This window comes from Eurosta solidaginis, chromosome 5 (assembly GCF_040869045.1).
Source record: "Eurosta solidaginis isolate ZX-2024a chromosome 5, ASM4086904v1, whole genome shotgun sequence".
Taxonomy (NCBI): Eukaryota; Metazoa; Arthropoda; class Insecta; order Diptera; family Tephritidae; genus Eurosta; species Eurosta solidaginis.
Genome location: NC_090323.1, coordinates 212,240,122 through 212,245,582, shown reverse-complemented (window position 1 = coordinate 212,245,582; position 5,461 = coordinate 212,240,122).

Here is a 5,461-nt window from a genome sequence, read left to right as displayed (position 1 = left end):
TCAAACCAAATAATTGCTGTATCAGGCGAAAAGAAACATAGATTTCCGTGAATTATTTTTAAACGTAGGAACATAATTTTTCAGATTACGTAACATACCCTCGTTTAAAACAGGGTATACGAATTTTGGATAACGAAATAGTACCCCCAGTCTTTTAACTTTTACGGCTGTAAAAATACACATTTTAAATAGTGCGAAAAACGAACCTTAGATTGTTCAGTTTACATGTAGTTGTTAAAGTGCTTACAGACATCAGGAAATCGTCGTATAGTGCTTTCTTTAGTTTCTGCAGAATGGAAATCACAAGAGAGCAAGTTTTAGAAATTGTAAGAACCTCAACCGAGCGTGCTAGGGCAGAATTCAAGGCCCAAGTTGACGAACTTACTCTAGCCTTAAATCGCCTTAAACCACCATGTGTTGAACCCTACCAACCCGTCGCAATTAACCCTTTAATAGAGTCAGGAAATGCTAGTTTAGACTTAGTCAAGTCTCTACCCGAATTTAGTGGCGATGCCTCGTGTTACCCAGCTTGGCGCTCCGCTGCCTCCTTTGCCATTAATTACTACCCTGAAAGTTCCGAAAAATATTATGTGGCAATGGGTATTTTCCGAAATAAAATTACGGGTGCAGCGAATTCAACACTGTCGTCTTTCAATACTGTGCTCAATTTTAAGGCAATAATCGCTAGGTTAGGCCAAACCTATGCAGATAAAAGACCAGTTCATGTTCTGGAAACTGAACTAAGTATTCTAAGGCAAGGCCATTTGTCAATTGCAGACTACTATGAGTCGGTGGGCAAACATCTGAGCTTATCATAAATAAGCAAATAATGACGAATAGTGGCAACGACGAAGTTATAAAGGCTCTAAATGATCGTGCAAGAGCAAACGCTCTACGAGTATTCATTTCAGGTCTTCGCCGTCCGCTATGTGACATCTTATTTTCCTCGTCACCAAAGGATCTGCCCACTGCCTTGGCCGTAGCACAGGAGCTTGAGATGAGTCACAAGCGCTATGATTTCGCCCAAACCTTTGCAATGGGTAGTTCAGTCAAACCAAACAAAGTAAGAGCAACAATGCCCCAATATAATTTTTATCCACAAAATGAACCAAAGCGTTTATCAAATCATAACAATAAACCGAGTCCAATGGATGTTGACCATGTCACATCCATCTATCGAAAACACAATGCCAGTCCAAATAGTGCAACCATTTCTAAAAACCCCAATCAAGCAGTCGTATTCAAACGTCCTCGTGAGCCATCCGGTTCTTTCCAGAGACCCGGTGGAAAGACACAGCGAGTTAATTATATGCCAGACAATATTGGCATAGTTTCTGATGAATCTGAAAACGAAGAACACTACGACGACTATGATAGCTCCAATTTTAAAAGTTACTTGGAAGAGCCTAATCATACATGCGATTCTAAAAATAATTCTGAAATAATTTTTTTAAACTGAAGTCGCTCCTACCTTTCATCACCAAAACTACTGCGAATGGTCAGGAGCTCAAAATATTAATAGAAACAGGTACTTCCAAAAATTTTATTAAGAATTTTCAATTTCTCGACGGTGTTAAGGAAATGAAAACTCCATTTACGCTAAAATTAATAAATGGAAAAAATTTGTAGACAAAAAATGTTTGGTTAATGTTCTCAACCACACCTCGACTTTTTATTTACTTGATAATCTAAAAACGTTCAACGGCATAATTGGTTATGACTTCCTAAGGGAAATTTGCTCAAAAATTGATATTAATGCAGGGTATTTATATTATCGGGATGGTAAGGTAAAACTTCAGCATCTTTGTTGCAATCAAGTCAACTTGATCACAATTAACGATGATTCCGTGCCTGCCAATGTTCAAAATGACTTTCGTCAATTAATTAATAAAAACACTAATGCGTTTGCTCACCCAAATCGTGCCCTACCCTACAATACCAATGTCGAGGCTACAATTCGTACCACTACAGACAACCCAATTTTTAGCAAAAGTTACCCATACCCAATTTCAGCAGCAGAGTTCATAAATTCAGAAATAAAATCACTCCTAGGAGACGGCATAATTCACAAATCGTGTTCACCCTATAATTCGCCCGTCCACGTAGTATCAAAAAAAGAGTCTTGACGGAAATGGCAAACATAAACTACGTATGGTGATAGACTTTCGGAAAATTAACGAAAACACCATCTCTGATCGATATCCCATACCGGACACTTCTGTCACCCTGTCCAATTTAGGAAAATCAAAGTTCTTCTCCACTCTAGATTTGAAGTCAGGATTTCACCAAATTAATTTGCGCGAGAAAGATAGACCAAAAACAGCATTCAGTGTAAATAATGGCAAGTACGAATTTTGCCGCTTGCCATTTGGTTTGAAAAATGCCCCAAGCATTTTTCAGCGAGCCATAGATGATATTCTGCGCGATGAAATCGGTAAGGCCTGCATAAACATCTATGATATTATTATCTTTTCACCTAACGAGCATTTACATCTAAATCACATTAATAGAATTTTAAACAAATTGGAAACTGCCGTTATGAGAGTTTCGCCCGAAAAGTCCAAATTTTTCCAAAAAGAAGTGGAGTTTTTAGGATTTGTAGTGTCGCAGAATGGATTAAGAACTTGTCCAAACAAAATCAACGATATTTTAAATTATAAAGTTCCAGAAACTTTACGCTCTCTGCGATCCTTTCTTGGTCTTGCGGGATATTACCGCAGATTCGTTAAAGATTATGCAGCTATCGTCAAACCGCTGACGAAATATTTGCGAGGAGAGAATGGGCACGTAGAAGCTAACAAATCAAAAAAAAGTCCAAATAAAATTGGACTCCGAAGCCATGTCCCCCTTCAATAGAGTTAAGAAAATTCTTGCTTCTGAAGATGTTTTGCTCCAATACCCGGATTTTAGCTGCCCTTTCGATCTCACCACAGATGCGTCTTCAAATGCTTTAGGCGCCGTGTTGTCCCAGAAAAATAGGACTATAACCATGATTTCCCGAACGCTTTCTCGAACAGAACAAAATTATGCCACCAATCAGCGTGAGCTACTAGCTATAGTTTGGGCATTGAAGACCCTTCGGCACTATCTATATGGCGTCAAAAACATCCATACTTTTACAGACCACCAGCCGCTTATCTTTTCAATTTCGGATAAAAATCCTAACACTAAAATGAAAAGGTGGCGTGCTTTCGTCGAAGAGTTTGCTCCAACGGTTCATTATAAGCCAGGAAGTGAAAACAAGGTGGCAGATGCGCTCTCCAGACAATTCATCAATAATATGAGTGAGTCAATGGATACGGCTCATAGTGAGGAATCATTGAGTAATGTTGTAAAAACGGTGAAATGCCCTATAAATCAATTTAAAAACCAACTAATACTCACAAAAGCGTCATACCTAAATAAAGTAACAAAAATTATTTTTCAAAAACATGTCCGGCATACAATTTCCTTCGATTCGCTCGAAAACTTGTTTGAATGTCTTAAAACCGTAATAAATCCAAATAATTTGAATGCGATTCATTGTGATCTTCCAACACTTTCCGAAATACAAAATGATTTAGTTTCTCTTTTCCCGGGAGTGAAATTTCTCCACACAGAAATTTTTGTGATAGATTTGACAAATAAAACGGATCAATTAGAAACAGTCGTTGCGGAGCATAACCGCGCACACCGGTGTCTGCAAGAGAATTTTAAACAAATTTCTCGAGAATATTATTTCCCAAATATCAAAAAATGTTAAAGACTATCATTACGAACTGTAAGATATGTCTAGAAAATAAATATCAGCGTAAACCGGTAAATCTCGAAATAGGCAAAACACCTATTCCAAAGATGCCTGGCGAGATCTTACACATGGATATATTTTTTACAGACAAACAACATTTCCTAACCTGTATGGATAAGTTTTCGAAATACGCTGTAGTCAAACCCATTCAATCGCGCTCTACATTAGATATTAAGGAAGCCTTGCTAGAAACACTTCTAATATTTAAAAACACCAAAACTATTGTTTCAGACAATGAGAAAGCCTTTCATTCGATGACAATTAAAACTCTTCTTAGAGATAACTTTTCGATCGAACAATTTTTTATTCCGACGTTACATAGCCAAAGTAATGGGCAGGTTGAAAGATTCCATTCAACCTTGATGGAAATAGCCCGTTGCATAAGAGAACAACAACAGCTGAGCGAGACTATTGATCTGGTGCTGTTGGCTACTCATAAGTACAACAACACCATTCATTCTATAACAAACGCTAAACCTATCGAGATTATTCATAATTGTTCAAATGAAGATTTGGAAATGATACGCGAAAGATTGTGTCAAGAGCAGGAGAAAGGTTTAGGTAGACAGAATAAAAATAATAAAATGAAAACCTATGAGCCTGGCGAGAAAGTATTTTTGAGGAGAAATAGACGTCTAGGAAATAAATTTAACAAGATATTTGTTGAAAAAGTTGTGGAAAAGGATCTAGGCTGTACGGTCTTGATCGATGGAAAAATCATTCATAAAAGCAACTTGCGATAAGTGTTGTTGAGCCTTTTTGTTTCTTATGAGAGTTTAATTCGTGGAAATATATTATCAGTTTTGATTATTTACAACTTCCTGATAAAATAAGAATTGTAAATAGACTCTTTAAACTAAGTTTAATTTTCACCATTCATTGAATAGTTACATTTATTTTTTTAATTTTAAGAAATGGTTACTTGTAATAATAGTATAAGGATCGAAGATATTTATTGTTAAAAAATATGGAATTCACGCTCAATCAAGCTTATCACGTTCAACATTAATAACGCCTTTAACCACCCATTTACTATCTTAACGTGCTGTGAATAACGATCCGGTCTACATAGGCCAACAAGTCATATTTTGAACCTAACTATTCGGACCTCTGAGCCACAGCTTTTTAGTAGCTGAAACGGGGACGTTTCGAACTCGACAAGGAGAGTACTTAAGGCTATCCGCACAAATTCGCCAAATTCGTACACTTAGCTGATGCTACATTTTTGTTTAAGCTAAGCTTACGCTACACAACACTACTTTTGCCTACGTGACCAAAGAGGATAAATATTGTTACGAATATTAGCAAAACTAAGGAGTGCTGCCAGCTCTAAGCCGATCTAAGCAGTGACGTGAATGCACATCAATAATTCAATCATTATGTATCTACATAAACGAATAAATAATTGCGTCTACACATATGTACACATTCCGACGAGCAACATTTACATACAAGGCAGCAAGAGATGAGATGTCACACACCGATGAATTTACTTATACGCTTATGTGTGTGCGGGAGACTGTAAACTACAAACACATGCATATACCTTATCTGAGTTGTCACAAGAGAGAGCAATAATTTGTGCACGTAGTTGTGGCTGGCGATTTTGTAGCCGAAACAACTAGTAACTTCTGGAAATCGAAGAGCCTAGAAGTATGCAGCGTAAACTATAAA